Source organism: Delphinapterus leucas, chromosome 8 (genome assembly GCF_059928025.1).
Source record: "Delphinapterus leucas isolate spDelLeu-1000000601 "Yukka" chromosome 8, BTC_Dleu_Yukka2, whole genome shotgun sequence".
In the NCBI taxonomy this organism is placed as follows: Eukaryota; Metazoa; Chordata; class Mammalia; order Artiodactyla; family Monodontidae; genus Delphinapterus; species Delphinapterus leucas.
Window position 1 is genome coordinate 87,382,927 of NC_143136.1, and position 11,100 is coordinate 87,394,026.

Below are 11,100 nucleotides of genomic sequence, written 5' to 3' on the forward strand. Positions count from 1 at the left end.
TCCTGGACTTGGGTGGCTATTTCCTTTCCCATGTTAGGGAAGTTTTTGACTATAATCTCTTCAAATATTTTCTTGGGTCCTTTCTCTCTCTCTTCTCCTTCTGGGACCCCTATAATGCAAATGTTGTTGCATTTAATGTTGTCCCAGGGGTCTCTTAGGCTGTCTTCATTTCTTTTCATTCTTTTTTCTTTATCCTGCTTCTTCAGCAGTGAATTCTACCATTCTGTCTTCCAGGTCACTTATCCGTTCTTCTGTCTCAGTTATTCGGCTATTGATTCCTTCTAGTGTAGTTTTCATTTCAGTTATTGTATTGTTCATCTCTTTTGTTTGTTCTTTAATTCTTCTAGGCCTTTGTTAAACATTTCTTGCATCTTCTTGATCTTTGCCTCTATTCTTTTTCCGAGGTCCTTGATCATCTTCACTATCATTATTCTGAATTCTTTTTCTGGAAGGTTGCCTATCTCCCCTTCATTTAATTGTTTTTCTGGGGTTTTATCTTTTTCCTTCATGTGGTACATAGCCCTCTGCCTTTTTATCTTGTCTGTTTTCCTGTGAATGTGGTTTTTGTTCCACAGGCTGCAGGATTGTAGCTCTTCTTGCTTCTGCTGTCTGCCCTCTGGTGGATGAGGCTATCTAAGAGGCTTGTGTAGGTTTCCTGATGGGAGGGACTGGTGGTGGTAGAGCTGACTGTCGCCTACCATAAACTTTGATGTCTATTTGTTATTTTGGTCACCAAGTGCCAGTCTGTGTATTTCTCAAGGTCGTAGAGAAAGACCAAGTTGGTATGGTTTTAGAACACTAATACACTCTTTTTTTTCTGTTCTGAATTTAGAACTATTTAAGTAGCAATTTCTAGGAGGCAAATAGAATTCAGCATGTCAGCTTTAATACTGATAAAGCTGATTGCAGAGCATATCTTTATCTCTACAGTAAAAAGAACTTGCTAACACCATGTATTTCTCTGCAGTCTAAATCCTAGAACTTCCAACCCAAAGCACTAGCCACGAATTGTCTCGTACCTGGAATGGAAGACAGAAAGAGAATGGATGTTATAAGTTATATGGGGAATCTAAAAAATAAAACAAATGAATGAATATAACAAAGCAAATACAGAGTCACAGGTATAGAGAACAAACTAGTGGTTACCAAAAGGGAGAGGAAAGCAGAGAGGGGTAAGATAAGGGTAGTGTACTAAGAGGTACAAACTACTAAGTATAAAAGGAACAAGCTACATTTATTGTATGTATTGTACAGCACAGGGAATATAGCCAATATTTTATAATAACTATAAATAGAGTATAACCTTTAAAAAATTTGAATCACTTTGTTGTATACCTGAAACTAATATAATATTGTAAATCAAATATACCTTAATAAAAAATAAAGATGGGCATTACCTAATACTGGCAAGGATACAGATATGGCATTCTCACACTTTGATGGGGGTCATGTAAAATTGTACAACTACTTTGGAATAACTAGGTGATTTGTTATAAATTTAATACACTGTTAATATACAAAGCAGTCATTCCATTCCCCGTTATTTACCTAAGGGAAAGGGTAACCCATACCCAAAAAAGACTCAAAGAAAGTTCTTAGCAGCAGGAACTGGAACAGCTCACTGCTCATCAACTCATGAATGATAAACAATCTAGTGTATGATTACAGTTAAAGGAACAGAATATAGATACACACTGTCTCCTGAAACTCATTACTACCATGCTGAGCAAAAGAAGGCAGACCCAAAAATGTTCATATGGCATGTGGCTCCACTGGTGTGGGTTTCTAAAACCTGAAAATCGAAACTGTTGCAACAGGCAGCAGATTGGTTGTCATCTGTAGATGGGCAAGGGATGATTGATTGCAAAGAAGCACGGGGGAACCTTCTGGAAGTGTTCTACATCCTGGTAAAGGTGGTGGATGCCCAAATATGTACATGTATGATTTCATTGAATTATATACTAAACTGGTAGATTTTATTGTATGTAAATTATACCTCTATAAAGCTGATTTTTTGTTTTAAAAAAAGTAGAAGCCAACTAGTAAAGTTAGAAAATTTTACTTTTCACCAAAGTAAACATATTTTAGATAACATATATTGCTTTGATTGGTATTTTGGTATTTTGATAAAATATATACCAGTTAGGGTTTTCAACTCCTTCCTTTTACCTCCTTCCCTCCCTTCCTTCCCATTTTTCCCTTGTTCCTTCATATCTTTTAACATTTCTTTCACCTGTAATTTAAAATTGTGTATGTCAAAGTTTATCCCTGGTTGCAACACCTTTCTATTTAGACAGATCCTCATGAATTGATCTGCCTGTATTGTTCAATAGCCTCACTTATATTGCTGAAAACATAGTCAACATAGTCTCTACATTAAAATCTTAATAGTCATCATAGTTGTATCAATTACAGTATTTAAGCAGATTGGGCTGTTTGAAGGTTACCATGCATACATAAATATATTCTCCAGGTTTTATAATAGTACATTATTCAGTTGAAAAGTTTTTCTACCACTTCAAAGATTTCTTGAACTTTTGCCATCATTATTATGTGGTTGTGGTTGTCCCTACAATGACCTTTTAGATATCATTGCTTGGAGAACATGCTATTTCACTGCAACAGCATTTTTGAATACTAGACCTTAAAAGTCAATACTGTTCTTCCTGTGACCTCCTTTCCACATAGTAATGTGACACATGGGAAACATACATTGAGAAATGAGGATCTCTGTTGAACATTAGAACAAAAAGAACTCAGTCCATCTTAGTGATCTTCAAATTGAGAGACAATTTTACACTTTAACATGATTGAGCATAGAAACATTTTAGACCTGGAGTGCAGTAAGCAATATTACAAATGGGTTGGGAAGGAGGATAAAAAGACTTATGAACACATTTATAAATTAAATTGAGAATGGTAATATCCCCAGCCTTGAGACATTTTGGCTAAGCAATGCTGTCTAATTCAAAATATGAAAGGAAAAAATAATTTACCCTCTTCTTAGTCTATTAATACCCCAGGGGCAACTTGCTTTGTAAAGCAGATCAAAGCACTTTTACAAACAGATGTAGCTTGATCAAAGTCAACATAAATGATTTGGATTAATGCTCACCATAGATAAAATAACAAGCAAATGTGTTCTTTGCTTTTTTAGTTTTTCATAATGTTAGCTTATTTTAATCTTATCTGTATAAATAAATATAATCAATTTATCTTGCCAAGTGGATACTATTTATGTTGATTATTGTAGATCCAGGCTTGTTATGAGTTCACATTAAATAATGTATATGAAAAGGGTTTTGGAAAATAGAAAGCATTATACAAATGAAAGTGATTATTATGATTGTAATCATCTTAAATAGTGAGAGTAACTGCTGTGAACATCTTAAAATATGCTTCCAACTAGGATAATCAGTCATCTGTCAGTTGCATTTATTTTATGAGTACACATACAGCATTCTATATTATACCAACTGGTGAGGTAGAAAGGAAGGAAAATATATGATCTCTGTGTTTTGGAAGACTTCACAATTTAAAGGGGGCACATGATAATCTTGAGTGAATGAAAGGTAACATATGCACATCAAATACCAAGCATATAAATTATGACAAGATTGATACAGAGTATCTACTCCTGTGGAACAGTAAGACAAACAAATACAACCAAATATCCAGTAAAATAGGCTGTGGGGTGTAATATATACTTGTACAAAGCACATGTGGCACATAGGTTGGACAGCTTAGCACAGTGGTAGCAGTTTAGCAGACCATAATCCCAAATTTGATTGAAAAATGTGTTTTATTTAACCAATGCAGTGTTACACTTTTGTTCCCTCCCTCCGTCCCTCCTTTGCTTCCTTCCTTTCTTCTGACAGAAGATGCATAAGCCCTTTATACCGAAAATTGTAAATCTGTATTATGGGTTACAAATAAAGCCTTCAATAAATAAAATGTACACTGTTAGCTCTGAGATTTAATTTTACCATACTTCAAAGCTGAGAAATTAACCTGTTAGTGTTTCATAGATTCTGAGCTAGAGAAAAGAAACATTAGTACTCACCACTAAGGAAGCAGCATTCGTATTGCCATATTTGCTTTAGTCCTCTTGTCTGCGATCCCCCAAGACTACAGGGTTATGTGATGGGACCATGTTGATGCCTGCACATGCAGTGGGCTGGATTATAGGTGAGTTTGGGGAATCCACTGCTTTCATAGCAAGTAGTAAGCAAGCCTGTTTTTGTTTGTTTTTGTTTTTCAGTTGAGTGGAAGCATTATCTCATGTCTCAAACTTACCAGCTACATAAACAACACTGAGATGTGTCCTGTTCCAGTCCGCTAGAGAGCAGTCACCTCAGCAAGATTTGTAGGAGGAACACAAATTCAGAAGAAGAACTGTCTCTCCCAACAGGTACTATGTTCCATAATTATTATGTATAAATATGATTTTATATATATAAAGGTACACAGAAATCATAGAAATATATTAATTCTCTCCAAATGAATTTATGAGTTTACTGCAAGTCTGATCAAAATCTCAACAAGGATATGAGGATATGAAAAGATATACATGGCTGGAGGGATTGTGTATTGACAAAATTGTTATGGATTTTTATTGAGTTATATCTAGCAAAATTGATGAGAGTCATGTTGTATGATTCAGAATTTCTTTTAAAAATGTGTCTACCTTAGTGGAACTCTTCTATATGTACATAAGGTTGTTCATGGCATGATGCTTTTGCAGTATTGTTTATCTTGGAAAAAATTCTAAATGCTTATCAATATGAGAATGGATAAATAAATTAACTAGCAATTAAAATAAATTAGTTAGATCCAGTGGAATAATACTCAAAACCTACTGTGCAGTAAAATAAGTTAAGAAGAATAGATGCCATGTATGCAAATTTTAAATATTGAACAATATTATTTATTATTTATGAATACAAAATAGTAGACATTTGATACCATATGCAGCAAAAATATACTACAATTTGAGGATACTTACTACCTTTAGATAAAGAGGAAAATGGGTGCATACAGTAGAGTGGAAAGCTTTAACTGTTTATGAAATGTTTTATTTCTTTAAAATAAGATTTGAAGCAACTACAGCAAAATGTTAACAGTTGTTAAATCTGGATGGTGGGAATATGAGTATCTATCACAATATTGTTTCTGACTATATGCTTAAAACATGTCAATATTAAAATTTTAAAAAACTGCAAAGGGCTTCCCTGGTGGCGCAGTGGTTGAGAGTCTGCCTGCCAATGCAAGGGACACGGGGTCGTGCCCCGATCCAGGAAGATCCCACATGCCGCGGAGCGGCTGAGCCTGTGAGCCATGGCCGCTGAGCCTGCGCGTCTGGAGCCTGTGCTCCGCAACAGGAGAGGCCAAAACAGTGAGAGGCCCGCGTATCACAAAAAAATAAAAAATAAAATAAAATAAAAACTGCAAAATATTAGTACGTCGCCTGCCTGCCTGCCTCTCTGAGTAAATGGATGCATATAGAAATATTAAGAATTTTATTCAGCAACTACACTTACAAGATAATAGAGTGATTAGTTTTGAGCATGAGCCATGTTCTCATGTTCATTTAAAATTTAATTATAATCACTGAAAAATAGAATATTATTCAATAGTTTAAAGACAATATTTTCCTAGAAGCAAAAGAATGAGGATAAGCAAGACAAGCTCTGCTTGGAAGGTTATTTGAAGTAGGGATTAAGTATTTTGACCCCAAACAATGACAGTCTTAATATTGAAAGCTTTGCAATGAGAAGCAAAATAATTTCTAGGAGATGTTCAAACTGTGATTTTATATTTTAACATCAGCCTGTATTGGTGACGTGTATGCTTTTACAGTTTCTGATTCACTATACTGTTCACCTCTAATGTATTTATAAAACTCAGTCAATTGTTTATAAATTTACCTAATCATTTGGAGGCCCTTGTACATTTAAAGGTTTCAACATTGTTTTCTCTGTTTATTTAATGCTATATATTCACATCTGTTTCATTTCATTTTATGAAGTTATTTTATGTTTTGAAAAGTATTAAGCACTTATTATGTAATAAACTTCAAACTCCAAAATAAACAAAGAAACAACAACAGCCATATTCCATAACACAAAAACCAACCATTATTAACATTTGGCTTCTTTTAGTACTTTTATATGCATACCTTTATTTTTAACATAATTGCAACCATAACATATATAAATCACTTTTCACAGCTTTTGACATTTATTTTGAGATTTATTCCCAGAAGATAGAATTCAGCACTTAAACTTAGTTTTAAGAGTTTTTTTTTTCTTTTTTCTTTTTTTTGGGGGAATTTGGATCACAGTGGTAAAAGCTACAGAAAAGTTTGATTTAGAAAATGGCCTGATTATTTATATATGCTTAGAGATTCAGGAAAATTTATTGCATGTACTAAGGAAGTACTGAAGCTGGGGTTTTTCTATGATTTTAAGGCTGGGTGTTGAAAGCAGGTTGGAACTAGGCAAAGCAGGGGAAGGCTTTTGTAGGTGTTCATCTCTGCCCTTTCAGTTCTCTTGGAAGAGGTACTTAGGAATAAGAGTGGTTAAAAAAATGGAAGAAAATATCACAGAAATTGACTTTTAAGCTTAATTTCAGATTTAACTTGGAGGAAAATTTTGTATACCCTGAGAGACCAGAACATTTTTTCCTTGCCAAATACTGTGTAAGTGGTGAAAGTGTCTATTTTGCACAAGCTGCCAAAAAGAGTGAAGTTTCGTACTCTACGTGAGTAATTATAGAACACTATGACAAGGACATCTATATTCTAAGGATTCCCGGTCTCGATTTGATCTATAGTATCCCTAAGTCTGATAAGTTTGTAGTTTTATTTTCTACATACGTTTGCTTTAAGAAAATTAAAAATTTTGTGGAACAAAGTCGAGTGAATCAGTCAATGCAATAATAAGCCTCAATATATTGATAAAAACAACGTAACACTCAATTCCCCACTATGCTAAATCTCTGTGAGTTGTTTTAAGGTGCTCTGGCAGTGAGTGACTAGTTGAGTTGCAGAAAAGTTTAGGAAAAATACATATTTAATTTATATGGGCTAAGATTGCATGGTACGTGAATCAGTCCACATGCATCTGTTCTTTCGCTTCTATGCAAAAAAAAACTTTGTTCATCATCTCACTTGCTTAAAAAATATAATTTTGGGGACGTCGCTGGTGGCGCAGTGGTTAAGAATCCACCTGCCAATGCAGGGTACACGGGTTCGAGCCCTGGTCTGGGAAGATCCCACATGCAGAGGAGCAACTAAGCCCATGCGCCACAACCACTGGGCCTGCGCTCTAGAGCCCGCGAGCCACAACTACTGAGCCCGTGTGCCACAACTACTGAAGCCTGCACACTTAGAGCCCGTGCTCTGCAACAAGAGAAGCCACAGCAGTGAGAAGCCCGCGCACTGCAACGAAGAGTAGCCCCTGCTCGCTGCAACTAGAGGAAGCCCATGCACAGCAACGAAGACCCAACACAGCCATAAATTAATTAATTAATTAAATATATATATAATTTTATTTTTGCTAAATGAAACCTAATCGAGAAAAAAAGAAGGCTGATATACATATTAGCAAAACACTACCCCAAACATAAAACAATCAAAAATATTCAATTGGAATTTTCCATTCCTCACTTATTAAGGTTAATGAAGTTTTACTTTAACATACATTAATGTAGTTTGTATGTGTGTGTGTGATGTTTTGACATAGTATTCTGTTGATGGTCTATACCTGCACTGTTATTAAATGCAGTATCCACTAGACACATTTGGCTACTGAACATTTGAAATGTCATTAGTCCAAATTGAGGTGAATGTAAAATACATGTTAGACTTTAGATGAATTCATATGTAAAAAAATCTCATCAATATTTTATATTGATTACATGTTAAATGATAATATTTTGGCTATATTTGGTTAAATACATTTAATTTGATCTTTTAACTTTTAAAAAGTGGCTTCTAGAAAATTTAAATTATATGACTTTAAACTTTAAATGCACATTTATGGAAAACACTATATTTCTGTTATTCTGGAACACAAGTAACAATTACAAGAATACTCAAAACACATGACAGTATTTTCTTATTTTTTTGAATAGAGGACTCTAAAAATATTTAGATCTATGTGGAAAATGAAAGATCACTTTAATTCTGAATTAATTTTGTAACATTCCTGCCAGGACATATACAACATATAAGTGTTAAACTTATCTATAGTAACTAAGAGATGCTGCAACCAATTCCAGGAACTTGCTTTTATACACCTTGTGATTTTTATTTCAATTTACCCTCAGAGTTTATGGTATATTCTTTTCCATGTCCATGTTGACAGGTTCTACCTGTGTTTGAGGAAGATGATTTGTATTTTAAATTATAAATATGGATGCCAAATTTTCATCTTATAGCTGATAATGTCTAATTTATAGGAGATATAATATATGAGCCAAACCAGTCTTTTAAATAAATTCCAGAAATATACAGATTCTCCCAGTCCAGGTACAGAGGTGCTGGATCCAGGCAGAACTCCCTCTGCACAACAGCCCTCCTAAAAACCCCTCCTAAAATCTCAAAGCACAGAGGAGCAGGGAGAATTCACTCTCTGCTAGCAATAGGACAAAAGCAGGTAGTGTCAGGACAGCCATGCCTAGTTAGTTTTCCCCAATTTAACTACTGGTTAATCTACTTTCTCTTTTCAAAAGAGTGAATACAAGAACAGAGTCAGTGAAGAAGTATATTCCTTCTATCAACCCATAAAATGGGAAAAATATTTTTCCTTAGTATTGATTACTATCATTTAATATATCTTTACAGATCTCATAATATTACTGCCAACTATGTATTTATACAATCCTTACAACTCTTTTATTTCTGTAGTTATTTTATTTCCATCTAGAAGATAAAAGAATAGAGTCTCTGAGAGTTCAAACAACTTGCCCAGCATTATGTAGCCAGAAAGTGGAAGATGCTTTTACTACACTGCTGTTCTGTCTATTGCATCTCCATTGAAATTAAACACGATCTCTCAAGAATTCTACAAATGTTGAGTACAAGTTTTTTGAATGAAATGTATCAGGATGGTGATTGCAATTATTAAAAACAAAATGAAGAAAAACAGACATTTTTTCTCCCTGTGGTTCTGAGTTTATAGTTGTAAAGAGAAGTTCAAAAATTTTTGAACATTTGTTATATTTCTAAGAGTTGATGCAAAATTTACCAGAACAATTACTTTGAAAAACGATACTACTCATTTTAATGCTGAAATACAATGTCTTTCTTAAAAAATTAAAATCTTACATTTTCTATAATTTCTTATAGTCGAACTTAATATTTTTATTATTTTTACTAACTAGTTCTACATATGGGTCATTGTCATGACTATGATTTCAAACATGGAATTGAATACTTATATAGCAAAGCAAAATGATTTATAATAAATTATTTTTTATTTAAGAATGACAACATAGACAATTTGAAGTTAAAGGAATCTCCAGCTTCTCTCCTGATCTGTTGAATTTTTGGAATGTTCTTTGAAAGTTATCTTGTAATCTCTGAAATTTAATCCAAAATTTTCCACTCTGTCTTTTTCCCAAAAGTCTAATTGAAGAAGCTATATTTAAAATATATAGCATTTTTGTTTGTTTTGATTGTTTTCTGTTTGTTAGGCTATTTTACTTCCTATGTTGCAGAACTATGTGATTTCAACAGCCTTATTATTTTAATTTATGTGTCCTTATAAGTTAAAAAAAGTTGCATATTATTTACACAGTCTGTTGGAACATATGATGTAGTTCTAAGACACATCCTTTATTTCAATGGAATTTTTGCTTGATTAAGTACTATAGAACCATTCCTATTAATATCACTCTACAATTAGGTCATAGAATAGTAGGATTTTTTTTTTTTTACATGAGTATAAGGGCTTACATTTCCAACACCTCTGTTATATCAAATAACCTATTTGGCACTTGTTTCTTTCCATTTCATACTATTATTGATGTATAATTTCATGATGGAAGATTCCTAATGCATTTGTTGATAAATAGGAGACCAGCTTTGCTCTCTATAGGATTACTGTGTTTTATCTTTTCTTCATTAAATTGTCAAGGCTGCTATCCTCAATCACAAGTACGTCCTGTACATTAATGTACAACAATGATTAGTGATATAAAAGTGCACTGGAGAGCATTTCAATTTTTGAACTTCCTGGTTTTAGGTTTCAGTTAATTATACTGCAGTTGATGTGCATGTAGGGATGTCATTGATCTCCATCTCCCAAATGCCTCATTTACTGTCTGATATTAGACAAGGCATTCAGGGTGGTATGTTAACTCTCCAGGCAAAAGCAACACTATTGAGTGAATTATAATAGAGATGTTATTATATTTGGCTTTTCTTTATTATGGCAAGCTTCAGAGATTATGGCGGGACCCTATATTCTTGGCCAATTATTCTATTAATGTATGCCATGGCCAGACTCATGATATCATAGAGTTACAAAACAGAATGAGAGCTTCTACTTACACAACCTTATTGTATAGAGGCATATATTGTAGTCCAGAAAGATTAAAGATAAAGATTTTGTGACATCATAAAGATAATGACATATCTAGGGATAAGAAGAAATGAGACCTTACCTTCAAAACATGATTTTGGGAGAATCCAGGCTTTTCTTCAACTTACTGGCTGTTTAATATCTGACAAGTTTTATAACCTGTCTGGTCCCAATTTTTTCATTTGCTCTGTGTTGAAAATGACTACTTCATAGGTTCGTGTGAAAGAAAATGACAGATATACAGTAATTGTTGAATTTCCTTCCTTTACTTTTATTGTTTTAGAGAAACCCACCATAAGATCTTAAAAATTACTCTAATTATGGTCTATTGGAAATACTATCTTTATGATTATTGGTTAGCAAATTTTATTTAAAAGTATCCTTTTTAATTAAAGAGTTATTTTAAAAAACATTTCATTCTTGGTGGTTGGGCAGAAGGAGGAGCAGTAAGGCTCCTGTAGAGAAAGTTGGTTTCAGTCTCACTGAATTAGAAATAAACTGAAGCTAGAAA